General features: G+C 47.0%; 1 pseudogene; it reads left to right on the forward strand.

Annotated features, from left to right (window-relative positions):
• Nucleotides 1–14042, forward strand: part of LOC112239890 — a 97163-nt pseudogene that overhangs the window by 47893 nt on the left and 35228 nt on the right.

The following is a 14042-nucleotide window of genomic DNA, read 5'->3' on the forward strand; positions in this document are numbered from 1 at the left end:
AAGAGAGAGAAAGAGGGAGGGAGTGAGGATCTGGGGAAGAGAGAGAAAGAGGGAGTGAGGATCTGGGAAGAGAGAGAAAGAGGGAGGGAGGATCTGGGAAGAGAGAGAAAGAGGGAGGGAGGATCTGAGAAGAGAGAGAAAGAGGGAGGAGGATCTGGGAAGAGAGAGAAAGAGGGAGGGAGGATCTGGGGAAGAGAGAGAAAGAGGGAGGGAGGATCTGGGAAGAGAGAAAGAGGGAAGGAGGATCTGGGGAAGAGAGAGAAAGAGGGAGGGAGGATCTGGGGAAGAGAGAGAAAGAGGGAGGGAGGATCTGGGAAGAGAGAGAAAGAGGGAGTGAGGATCTGGGAAGAGAGAGAAAGTGGGAGTGAGGATCTGGGGGAGAGAGAGAAAGAGGGAGTGAGGATCTGGGGAAGAGAAAGAAAGAAAGAGGGAGTGAGGATCTGGGGAAGAGAGTGAAAGAGGGAGTGAGGATCTGGGGAAGAGAAAGAAAGAGGGAGTGAGGATCTGGGGAAGAGAGAGAAAGAGTGAGGATCTGGGGAAGAGAGAGAAAGAGGGAGTGAGGATCTGGGGAAGAGAAAGAAAGAAAGAGGGAGTGAGGATCTGGGGAAGAGAGAGAAAGAGAGAACGAGGGAGGGAGGATCTGGGGAAGAGAGAGAAAGAGGGAGCGAGGATCTGGGGAAGAGAAAGAAAGTGGGAGTGAGGATCTGGGGAAGAGAGAGAAAGAGAGAAAGAGGGAGTGAGGATCTGGGGAAGAGAGAGAAAGAGGGAGTGAAGATCTGGGGAAGAGAGAGAATGAGGGAGTGAGGATCTGGGGAAGAGAAAGAAAGCGAGAAAGAGGGAGTGTGGATCTGGGGAAGAGAGAGAAAGAGGGAGTGAGGATCTGGGGAAGAGAGAGAAAGAGAGAAAGAGGGAGTGAGGATCTGGGGAAGAGAGAGAAAGAGGGAGTGAGGATTTGGGGAAGAGAGAGAAAGAGGGAGTGAGGATCTGGGGAAGAGAGAGAAAGAGGGAGTGAGGATCTGGGAAGAGAGAGAAAGAGGGAGGGAGGATCTGGGGAAGATAGAGAAAGAGGGAGGGAGGATCTGGGGAAGAGAGAGAAAGAGGGAGTGAGGATCTGGGAAGAGAGAGAAAGAGGGAGGGAGGATCTGGGGAAGAGAGAGAAAGAGGGAGGGAGGATCTGGGGAAGAGAGAGAAAGAGGGAGTGAGGATCTGGGAAGAGAGAGAAAGAGGGAGGGAGGATCTAGGGAAGAGAGAGAAAGAGTGAGGGAGGATCTGGGGAAGAGAGAGAAAGAGGGAGTGAGGATCTGGGGAAGAGAGAGAAAGAGGGAGGGAGGATCTGGGGAAGAGAGAGAAAGAGGGAGTGAGGATCTGGGGAAGAGAGAAAAAGAGGGAGTTAGGATCTGGGGAAGAGAGAGAACGAGGGAGTGGGGATCTGGGGAAGAGAAAGAAAGAGGGAAGGATAGAAGTGCGGCAGTGTCACACACACACACACACACACACACACACACACACACACACACACACACACACACACACACACTGAAGTGACAGCAGAGTGAATGACGATCAGTTTGCAGACAAAAGAGATGTTCTGTAAGTGTGAATGAGTTGTGTGTGTGTTGGGGCTGTGATGGGCTTCCCTCTGACTCAATGGAAAAGCACAGTGCCATTAGTGTGCACAGACACACACACACACACAGGCAGGCACACACATGCGCGCACGCACACACACACACACACACACACACACACACACACACACACACACACACACACACACACACACACACACACACACACACACACACACACACACACACACACACACACACACACACACACACACACACACACACACACACACACACGCACACACACACACTCACACACACATGCACACACATGCACACACACACACACACACACACACACACACACACACACGCACGCACGCACGCACACACACACACAAACTTCTGTACTGTACTCTCTCTCACTCTCTTTGACTCTCACACACAGGATCTTTCTCTCTCTTCCTTCCCGTTGTCTCTATCTCTTCCCCTGTGTCCCTACCTCTCTTTTCCTCCCAGCCTGCCTCCCTCCCTCCCGCTCTCTCTCTTCCCCTGTGTCCCTACCTCTCCCTCCCTCCCGCTCTCTCTCTTCCCCTGTGTCCCTACCTCTCCCTCCCTCCCGCTCTCTCTCTTCCCCTGTGTCCCTACCTCTCCCTCCCTCCCAGCCTGCCTCCCTCCCTCCCGCTCTCTCTCTCTTTATCTCTTTCTCTCTTGCTGGGGATTCTAATTAAGCTTGGCTGGTCTTTGATGTTGTCGCCTTGGCAACAGTCACCATGACGAGGCTGGGTCTGCAAAACACCCGCTTTCACTCTCACTGTCACTTTCCTTCTCGTTCTCTCTCTCTCTCTCTCTCTCACTCTCTCTCAATTCAATTCAATTCAATTCAAGGGCTTTATTGGCATGGGAAACATGTGTTAACATTGCCAAAGCAAGTGAGGTAGACAACATACAAAGTGAATATATAAAGTGAAAAACAACAAAAATTAACAGTAAACATTACACATACAGAAGTTTCAAAACAGTAAAGACATTACAAATGTCATATTATATATATATACAGTGTTTTAACAATGTACAAATGGTTAAAGGACACAAGATAAAATAAATAAGCATTAATATGGGTGTATTTACAATGGTGTTTGTTCTTCACTGGTTGCCCTTTTCTCGTGGCAACAGGTCACAAATCTTGCTGCTGTGATGGCACACTGTGGAATTTCACTCAGTAGATATGGGAGTTTTTCAAAATTGGATTTGTTTTCGAATTCTTTGTGGATCTGTGTAATCTGAGGGAAATATGTCTCTCTAATATGGTCATACATTGGGCAGGAGGTTAGGAAGTGCAGCTCAGTTTCCACCTCATTTTGTGGGCAGTGAGCACATAGCCTGTCTTCTCTTGAGAGCCAGGTCTGTCTACAGCGGCCTTTCTCAATAGCAAGGCTATGCTCACTGAGTCTGTACATAGTCAAAGCTTTCCTTAATTTTGGGTCAGTCACAGTGGTCAGGTATTCTGCCGCTGTGTACTCTCTGTGTAGGGCCAAATTGCATTCTAGTTTGCTCTGTTTTTTTGTTAATTCTTTCCAATGTGTTAAGTAGTTATCTTTTTGTTTTCTCATGATTTGGTTGGGTCTAATTGTGCTGCTGTCCTGGGGCTCTGTAGTGTGTGTTTGTGTTTGTGAACAGAGCCCCAGGACCACCTTGCTTAGGGGACTCTTCTCCAGGTTCATCTCTCTGTAGGTGATGGCTTTGTTATGGAAGGTTTGTGAATCGCTTCCTTTTAGGTGGTTGTAGAATTTAACAGCTCTTTTCTGGATTTTGATAATTAGTGGGTATCGGCCTAATTCTGCTCTGCATGCATTATTTGGTGTTCTACGTTGTACACGGAGGATATTTTTGCAGAATTCTGCGTGCAGAGTCTCAATTTGGTGTTTGTCCCATTTTGTGAAGTCTTGGTTGGTGAGCGGACCCCAGACCTCACAACCATAAAGGGCAATGGGCTCTATGACTGATTCAAGTATTTTTAGCCAAATCCTAATTGGTATGTTGAAATTTATGTTTCTTTTGATGGCATAGAATGCCCTTCTTGCCTTGTCTCTCAGATCGTTCACAGCTTTGTGGAAGTTACCTGTGGTGCTGTGCTGATGTTTAGGCCAAGGTATGTATAGTTTTTTGTGTGCTCTAGGGCAACAGTGTCTAGATGGAATTTGTATTTGTGGTCCTGGTGACTGGACCTTTTTTGGAACACCATTATTTTGGTCTTACTGAGATTTACTGTCAGGGCCCAGGTCTGACAGAATCTGTGCATAAGATCTAGGTGCTGCTGTAGGCCCTCCTTGGTTGGTGACAGAAGCACCAGATCATCAGCAAACAGCAGACATTTGACTTCGGATTCTAGCAGGGGGAGGACGGGTGCTGCGGACTCTTCTAGTGCCCGCGCTAATTCGTTGATATATATGTTGAAGAGGGTGGGGCTTAAGCTGCATCCCTGTCTAACCCCACGACCCTGTGTGAAGAAATGTGTGTGTTTTTTGCCAATTTTAACCGCACACTTGTTGTTTGTGTACATGGATTTTATAATGTCGTATGTTTTACCCCCAACACCACTTTCCATCAGTTTGTATAGCAGACCCTCATGCCAGATTGAGTCGAAGGCTTTTTTGAAATCAACAAAGCATGAGAAGACTTTGCCTTTGTTTTGGTTTGTTTGGTTGTCAATTAGGGTGTGCAGGGTGAATACATGGTCTGTTGTACGGTAATTTGGTAAAAAGCCAATTTGACATTTGCTCAGTACATTGTTTTCATTGAGGAAATGTACGAGTCTGCTGTTAATGATAATGCAGAGGATTTTCCCAAGGTTACTGTTGACACATCAATCTCTCTCTCTCTCTCTCTCTTTCATGCACACATACACACACACTGACTGACATGCAGCATTCACAAATCATTTTACCTACAATACACGAGTGTGCAGAACACAATGACTCCTTGCGACACACACCAACGACATGATGAATGCTCCTTTTGTCTTTTCACCAGTGGCACCAGTTGCATGCTACACTGTCACGCAAACAGAGACATCTACTCTGAAAACAGAAAGTGTATTTGTGCTTTATATCCAGCAGTGATCCACTGGTTGTGTCATTCTGCTACTAGAGCACAAGGAGTGTCACTAGCCTGGGTGACTGTGTCTGCTTTCAACCAGGCCACAGGCTGTAGCTGTCTCACCAAGGTAAGTTGGCTGGAGCAGACACAGACACCTGGGCAAGAATGTTACCACTACTGAACTCTCTTTTAGTGTGACATTTCAGTTTAACTGTCTGTATCACTCATTCTCTCTCTCTCTCTCTCTCCCTTGCTCTCTCTCCTCTCTCTCTTTACACCCCATCCCCCTCGCTCTCTCTTTCTCTCTCTCTCCTCTCTCTCTTTAACCCCCACTCTCCCTCTCTCTCTCTCTCTCTCTCTCTCTCTCTCTCCCTCTCCCTCTCACTTTCTCTCTCTCTCTCTCTCTCTTTTACACCCCATCCCCCTCTCTCTCTCTTTCTCTCTCTCCTCTCTCTCTTTAACCTCCCACTCTCTCTCCCCTCTCTCTCTCTCTCTTTTACACCCCAAATCCCTCTCTCTCTTTCTTTCTTTCCTCTCTCTCTTTAACCCCCCACTCTCTCTCCCGCTCCCTCTCTCTCTCTCTCTCTCCCTCTCTCTCTCTCTTTATACCCCATCCCCCTCTCTCTCTCTCTTTCTCTTTACCCCCACTCTCTCTTGCTCTCTCTCTCTTTCTCTCTCTGTCTGTCTTTCTATCTCTCTCTCCCTATCCCTTGTTCTTCAGTCTGGAAGTGGCTGTACATTAAATCCTGCTATAGTGCAGGCCATTTGAGGCCCCTCCAGATGAGTTGTGACTTCTGGTTGGTCCTATACTGTGTTAGCTCTGTTGTTTGACCCTCTCATAGTGTTTGTTGTGTATGATGAGACAAAGTGTGTGGGATAAAAACCTCTCCAGATGAATCATGTGGATACAGTAAGAGCTGCTCTCTCTCTCTCTCTGCTCAACTCTGACTGTTCCTCTCTGCCCACCAGCATCTGTTCAACCTTTCATTTAAAACAGGGACTTCCCTACCCCGCTCCATCGCTCACTCTCTACCTGTCTGTCTCTCCTCTTTCTCTGTCTCCCTTCTTTTTCTCTCTTTCTCATTCCCCTGCCTTCTCTTTTTCCCTATCTCTAGCTCATCCCCCTCTCTCCTTCTCCATAACTCCCCCCTCTCGTATTCTCTCTTCATCTCCCCCCATCTGTCTCTTCCTGAAGGGGATGGTCTCTACTAAAACCCTGCTCTTAGCTCTTCCTCATAACAACCGCCCCGGCGACAGTATCAGCAATTAAGAAAGCAAACAACATCAACTGAGCAGGAATAAAACAGCAATTAAAGCATTATGGCTAGAGTGTGTTCATAATGATGCCAGAAATACATCCATAATGATGTCTCAAAGTAATGGTGTGACTGGGGTAATGGGATCACTTAGGTTCCTGGGGTGTTAGCAGACAGTTATCAGACAGTAGGCTGAGAGTTAGCAGACAGTTAGCTGAGAGTTAGCAGACAATTAGATGAGTTAGCTGAGAGTTAGCAGACAGTTAGCAGACAGTTAGCAGACAATTAGATGAGTTAGCTGCGAGTTAGCAGACAGTTAGCAGACAGTTAGCTGAGAGTTAGCAGACAATTAGATGAGTTAGCTGACAGTTAGCAGACAGTTAGCTGAGAGTTAGCAGACAATTAGATGAGTTAGCTGAGAGTTAGCAGACAGTTAGCTGAGTTTTAGCAGACATTTAGCCGGGAGTTAGCAGACAGTCAGCTGAGAGTTAGCAGACAGTTAGCAGACAGTTAGCTGAGAGTTAGCAGACAATTAGCCTACAGTTAGCAGACAGTTAGCTGACAGTTAGCAGACAGTAACCTGAGAGTTAGCAGACAGTTGGCTGGGAGTTAGCTGACAGTTAGCAGAAAGTAAGCTGAGAGTTAGGAGACAGTTAGCAGACAGTTAGCTGAGAGTTAGCAGACAATTAGCTGAGTTAGCTGAGAGTTAGCAGACAGTTAGCTGAGTCTTAGTAGACATTTAGCTGAGAGTTAGCAGACATTTAGCTGACAGTTAGCAGAGAGTTAGCTGAGAGTTAGCAGACAGTTAGCAGACAGTTAGTAGACAGTTAGCAGACAGTTAGCAGACATTTAGCTGACAGTTAGCAGACAGTTAGCAGACAGTTAGATGACAATTAGCAGACAGTTAGTTTTATATGAGGGAAAGGGGAAAAACGCAGTCTAAACATCAACAGTGTCACTACATTCTAACACCTTAAGCCATTATATTGACTACTACAGGCACTAACACTGTAATCATGTACCAAACTACTGATGATGATGATGATGATGATGATGTCGACATTCATTACTAAGTAATTACAAAGTGGTTCAAATGCTACCTCCGCTCTAACCAGCCCTCGTTCTATCTTCCTGTCCCTTGTTCCTCCTCTTCCCTACCACAGCTCTTCGTCATCGACAACGGAGCGGACGACTGGCGCATCGCCATGACGTTGAATCGGGTGTTGCTGATATCGTTGGAGCTACTGGTGTCGGCGGTGCATCCGGTGCCCGGGGACTTTAAGTTCCAGTGGCGGGCACGTCTGGCGTTCTCTTACGCCCCGTCCCAGGCTGAGGCTGACCTGGACATGGTGCTGAGTGTTCCCATGTTCCTCCGCCTCTACCTCATCGCCCGCGTCATGCTGCTGCACAGCAAACTGTTCACTGATGCCTCCTCGCGGAGCATAGGGGCCCTCAATAAGGTGTGTGTGTTTACTGATGCCTCCTCAATGAGCATAGGGGCCCTCAATAAGGTGTGTGTGTTTACTGATGCCTCCTCGCGGAGCATAGGGGCCCTCAATAAGGTGTGTGTGTTCACTGATGCCTCCTCAATGAGCATAGGGGCCCTCAATAAGGTGTGTGTGTTTACTGATGCCTCCTCAATGAGCATAGGGGCCCTCAATAAGGTGTGTGTGTTTACTGATGCCTCCTCGCGGAGCATAGGGGCCCTCAATAAGGTGTGTGTGTTTACTGATGCCTCCACAATGAGCATAGGGGCCCTCAATAAGGGGCCCTGGTGTGTGTTTACTGATGCCTCCTCAATGAGCATAGGGGCCCTCAATAAGGTGTGTGTGTTCACTGATGCCTCCTCACGGAGCATAGGGGCCCTCAATAAGGTGTGTGTGTTTACTGATGCCTCCTCAATGAGCATAGGGGCCCTCAATAAGGTGTGTGTGTTCACTGATGCCTCCTCACGGAGCATAGGGGCCCTCAATAAGGTGTGTGTGTTTACTGATGCCTCCTCAATGAGCATCCTCAATGAGCATAGGGGCCCCTCAATAAGGTGTGTGTGTTCACTGATGCCTCCTCACGGAGCATAGGGGCCCTCAATAAGGTGTGTGTGTTTACTGATGCCTCCTCAATGAGCATAGGGGCCCTCAATAAGGTGTGTGTGTTCACTGATGCCTCCTCACGGAGCATAGGGGCCCTCAATAAGGTGTGTGTGTTTACTGATGCCTCCTCAATGAGCATAGGGGCCCTCAATAAGGTGTGTGTGTTCACTGATGCCTCCTTACAGAGCATAGGGGCCCTCAATAAGGTGTGTGTGTTTACTGATGCCTCCTCAATGAGCATAGGGGCCCTCAATAAGGTGTGTGTGTTTACTGATGCCTCCTCAATGAGCATAGGGGCCCTCAATAAGGTGTGTGTGTTTACTGATGCCTCCTCAATGAGCATAGGGGCCCTCAATAAGGTGTGTGTGTTTACTGATGCCTCCTCACGAGCATAGGGGCCCTCAATAAGGGGCTGATGCCTCCTCAATAAGGTGTGTGTGTGTTTACTGATGCCTCCTCAATGAGCATAGGGGCCCTCAATAAGGTGTGTGTGTTCACTGATGCCTCCTCACGGAGCATAGGGGCCCTCAATAAGGTGTGTGTGTTTACTGATGCCTCCTCAATGAGCATAGGGGCCCTCAATAAGGTGTGTGTGTTCACTGATGCCTCCTCACGGAGCATAGGGGCCCTCAATAAGGTGTGTGTGTTTACTGATGCCTCCTCAATGAGCATAGGGGCCCTCAATAAGGTGTGTGTGTTCACTGATGCCTCCTCACGGAGCATAGGGGCCCTCAATAAGGTGTGTGTGTTTACTGATGCCTCCTCAATGAGCATAGGGGCCCTCAATAAGGTGTGTGTGTTCACTGATGCCTCCTTACAGAGCATAGGGGCCCTTAATAAGGTGTGTGTGTTTACTGATGCCTCCTCAAGGAGCATAGGGGCCCTTAATAAGGTGTGTGTATTCACTGATGCCCTTAATAAGGTGTGTGTATTCTCCTCACGGAGTGTGTGTGCCGGGGGCTTTGTTGTTCACTCTTTCTCTTCACTCATTCTGTCTCACTCCTTCCATCTTAACTGAGTAACTGAGTAACTGAGGACAGTAATGACAGAGACTGAATCCTTCTCTGTCAGGTAACTGAGGACAGTAATGACAGAGACTGAATCTTCCCCTGTCAGGTAACTGAGAACAGTAATGACAGAGACTGAATCCTCCTCTGTCAGGTAACTGAGAACAGTAATGACAGAGACTGAATCCTCCCCTGTCAGGTAACTGAGAACAGTAATGACAGAGACTGAATCCTCCTCTGTCAGGTAACTGAGAACAGTAATGACAGAGACTGAATCCTCCTCTGTCAGGTAACTGAGAACAGTATTGACAGAGACTAAATTCTCCTCTGTCAGGTAACTGAGGACAGTAATCATAGGACACAACCTATGAGAATGAGATGCGGGGAAATTATTGAGAGAATTGGCAAATGAGAGTGAGAGAGTGAGTAGTGGGTATTACATTAGTGAGGTCAATAGTAAAGCGATAAAATAGTAGAGTAGTATAATGAGATTGAGATAAGGAGATGTAGAACTAATAGAAAGAGAGAGAGAGAGAGAGAGGGAGAGAGAGAGGGAGAGAGAGTGAGAGAGAGAGAGAGAGAGAGAGAGAGAGAGAGAGAGAGAGAGAGGAGGGAGAGAGAGACAGAGAGAGAGAGAGAGAGAGAGAGAGAGAGAGAGAGGGAGAGAGAGAGAGAGAGAGAGAGAGAGAGAGAGAGAGAGAGAGAGAGAGAGAGAGTGAGGGAGAGAGAGACAGAGAGAGAGAGAGAGAGTGAGGGAGAGAGTGTGTGCCAGTGTATTAGATGAGTAATGTGTTAGATAGTGAGTAGGGTTGTAATATGTCCTTCAGGATATGGCTGAATGAGATGTGATGAGGGGAGCTGCTGTCTGTGGATCTCCTGGTGTTCTACTAGATTAACCCTCGTTTATCAGCTCTTAACACTTCAATGGTTGAACTAACTACTGCTGAATGGACAGTTAATATGACCTGTTCCATTTATTACTATCAATATGACCTGACGTGATTAAAACATGATTAATTAAGATCATGTAGGACGGAATCCCAACGTGAGAGTTTTCACATAAATCATGTGTTGTCAACAAGGGCTTTGAGATAATGTTATATGTAGTAATTCAGGTTCAAAGGGCCGCAGGCTCCATTCCAGGACGTCCGTCCCATTCAGTTGGTGTTTGAAGGTGCACTTTAACACAGTTTATGTATGTTTGTGTGTACAGATTATATACAGTTGAAGTTGGAAGTTTACATACACTTAGGTTGGAGTCATTCGAACTCGTTTTTCAACCACTCCACACATTTCTTGTTATCAAACTATAGTTTTGGCAAGTCGGTTGTGGCATCTACCTTATGCATAACACAAGTAATTTTTCAACAGTTGTTTACAGACAGATTATTTCACTTATAATTCACTGTATCACAATTCCAGTGGGTCAGAAGTTTACATACAGTACATTAAGTTGACTGTGCCTTTAAACAGCTTGGAAAATTCCAGAATATGTCATCAATGGCTTTAGAAGCTTCTGATAGGCTAATTGACATCATTTGAGTCAATTGGAGGTGTACCTGTGGATGTATTTCAAGGCCTACCTTCAAACTCAGTGCCTCTTTGCTTGACATCATTGGAAAATCAAAAGAATTCAGCCAAAATAAATTGTAGACCTCCACAAGTCTGGTTCATCCTTGGGAACAATTTCCAAACGCCTGAAGGTACCGCGTTCATCTGTACGAACAATGGTACGCAAGTATAAACATCATGGGACCACGCAGCGTCATACCGCTCTAGAAGGAGACGCAGTCTCCTAGAGATGAACGTACTTTGGTGTGAAAAGTGCAAATCAATCCCAGAACAGCAGCAAAGGACCTTGTGAAGATGCTGAAGGAAACAGGTACAAAAGTATCTATATCCACAGTAAAACGAGTCCTATGTCGACATAACCTGAAAGGCCGCTCAGCAAGGAAGAAGCCACTGCTCCAAAACTGCCATAAAAAAACAGACTACGGTTTGCAACTGCACATGGGGACAAAGATCGTACCTTTTGGAGAAATGTCCTCTTGTCTGATGAAACAAAAATACAACTGTTTGGCCATAATGACCATCTTTATGTTTGGAGGAAAAAGGGGGAGGCTTGCAAGCTGAAGAACACCATCTCAACCGTGAAGCACGGGGGTGGCAGCATCATGTTGTGGGGGTAATTTGCTGCAGGAGGGGCTGGTGCACTTCACAAAATAGATGGCATCACGAGGGAAGAAAATGATGTGGATATATTGAAGCAACATCTCAAGACATCAGTCAGGAAGTTAAAGCTTGGTCGAAAATGGGTCTTCCAAATGGACAATGACCCCAAGCATACTTCCAAAGTTATGGCAAAATGGCTTAAGGACAACAAAGTCGAGGTATTGGAGTGGCCATCACCAAAGCCCTGACCTCAAGCCCAAAGAAAATCTGTGGGCAGAACTGAAAAAGCGTCTGCGAGCAAGGAAGCCTACAAACCTGACTCAGTTACACCAACTCTGTCAGGAGGAATGAGCCAAAATTCATCCAACCTATTGTGGGAAGCTTGTGGAAAGCTACCTGAAACGTTTGAACCAAGTTAAACAATTTAAAGGCAATGCTACCAAATACTAATTGAGTGTACGTAAACTTCTGGGAATGTGATGAAAGAAATAAAAGCTGAACTAAATCAATCTCTCTACTATTATTCTGACATTTCAAAAAAAAAAGATATATAAAAAAATCTCCCCTTTTCTCCCCAATTTCATTGTATCCAATTGTTAGTAGTTACTAACTTGTCTCATCGCTACAACTCCCGTATGGGCTCGGGAGAGACGAAGGTTGAAAGCCATGCGTCCTCCGAAATACAACCCAACCAAGCCGAACTGCTTTTTAACATTGCGCGCATCCAACCCGGAAGCCAGCCGTACCAATGTGTCAGAGGAAACACCGTGCACCTGGCGACCTGGTTAGCGTGCACTGCGCCCGGCCACACCACCTCCTAATTGCAGCCGGCTGCGACAGAGCCTGGGCACGAACCCAGAGTCTCTCTCACGAACCCAGAGTCTCACAACTAGCACTGCGATGCAGTGTCCTTGACCACTGCGCCACCCGGGAGGCCCACATTTCCCATTCTTAAAATAAAGTGGTGATCCTAACTTACCTAAAACAGGGAATTTGTACTAGGATTAAATGTCAGGAATTGTGAAAACTTGAGTTGAAATGTACTTTGCTAAGGTGTATGTAAACTTCTGACTTCAACTGTACGTTATATACATTATCGATGACATCTAACACTGCGTATGTGTGTGTGTGTTATTTGCGTGTGTGCGTTACATCTGCGTGTGTGCTTGCGTGCATCTGTGTGTGCTTTGCAGGTGCACTTTAACACAAGGTTTGTGATGAAGACTCTGATGACCATCTGTCCAGGCACTGTTCTCCTGGTCTTTAGCATCTCACTGTGGATCATCGCTGCCTGGACCGTACGAGTGTGTGAGAGGTACGTGTGAGAGAGGAGCAGTGGAGTTTTGTGTCTCTCTCTCTCTCTGTCTCTCTCTGTCTCTCTCTCTCTCTTGCTCTCGCTCTCTCTCTCTCTCTCTCTCCCTCTTTTTCTCCCCAGGTATCATGATGCCCAGAATGTGACCAGTAACTTCCTGTCTCTCTCTCTCTCTCTCTCTGTCTCTCTCTCTCTCTCTCTCCCTCTCTCTCTCTGTCTCTCTCTCTCTCTTGCTCTCTCTCTCTCTCTCTCTCCCTCTTTTTCTCCCCAGGTATCAAGATGCCCAGAATGTGACCAGTAACTTCCTGTCTCTCTCTCCCTATGTATCATGATGCCCAGGATATAACCAGTAACTTCCTGTCTCTCTCTCCCTAGGTATCATGATGCCCAGAATGTGACCAGTAACTTCCTGTCTCTCTCTCCATAGGTATCATAATGCCCGGATGTGACCAGTAACTTCCTGTTTCTCTCTCCCTAGGTATCATGATGCCCAGGATGTGACCAGTAACTTCCTGTCTCTCTCTCCCCAGGTATCATGATGCCCAGGATATGACCAGTAACTTCCTGTCTCTCTCTCCCAGGTATCATGATGCCCAGGATGTGACCAGTAACATCCTGTCTCTCTCTCCCAGGTATCATGATGCCCAGGATGTGACCAGTAACTTCCTGTCTCTCTCTCCCTAGGTATCATGATGCCCAGGATGTGACCAGTAACTTCCTGTCTCTCTCTCCCTAGGTATCATGATGCCCAGGATGTGACCAGTAACTTCCTGTCTCTCTCTCCCCAGGTATCATGATGCCCAGGATGTGACCAGTAACTTCCTGGGGGCGATGTGGCTCATCTCTATCACCTTCCTGTCTATTGGCTACGGAGACATGGTGCCTCACACGTACTGTGGCAAAGGAGTCTGTTTACTAACCGGCATCATGGTACCACCATGTTTATGGTTGTGTGTGTGTGTATTTTGTGTGTGTATCAATGTCACCCCTTTCTCTTTCTTTCTGAGATTATTTATTCTTGTCCACCACCCTCCCTCTCTTTCTCTCTGTCCTCCTATCTCCTGTCCTCTTTCTCTTTGTCCTCCTATCTCCTGTCCTCTTTCTCTCTGTCCTCCTATCTCCTGTCCTCTATCGCTCTGTCGTCCTATCTCCTGTCCTCTATCGCTCTGTCGTCCTATCTCCTGTCCTCTCTTTCTCTCTGTCCTTCTATCTCCTGTCCTCTCTTTCTCTCTGTCCTCCTGTCTCCTGTCCTCTCTTTCTCTCTGTCCTCCTCCTTCCCTCTCTCTCTGTCCTCATATCTCCTGTCCTCTCTTTCTCTCTGTCCTCCTATCTCCTGTCCTCTCTTTCTCTCTGTCCTCCTATCTCCTGTCCTCTCTTTCTCTCTGTCCTCCTCCTTCCCTCTCTCTCTGTCCTCATATCTTCTGTCCTCTCTTTCTCTCTGTCCTCCTCCTTCCCTCTCTCTCTGTCCTCATATCTCCTGTCCTCTCTTTCTCTCTGTCCTCCTATCTCCTGTCCTCTCTTTCTCTCTGTCCTCATAT

The sequence above is a fragment of the Oncorhynchus tshawytscha genome, linkage group LG03 (genome assembly GCF_018296145.1).
Source record: "Oncorhynchus tshawytscha isolate Ot180627B linkage group LG03, Otsh_v2.0, whole genome shotgun sequence".
In the NCBI taxonomy this organism is placed as follows: domain Eukaryota; kingdom Metazoa; phylum Chordata; class Actinopteri; order Salmoniformes; family Salmonidae; genus Oncorhynchus; species Oncorhynchus tshawytscha.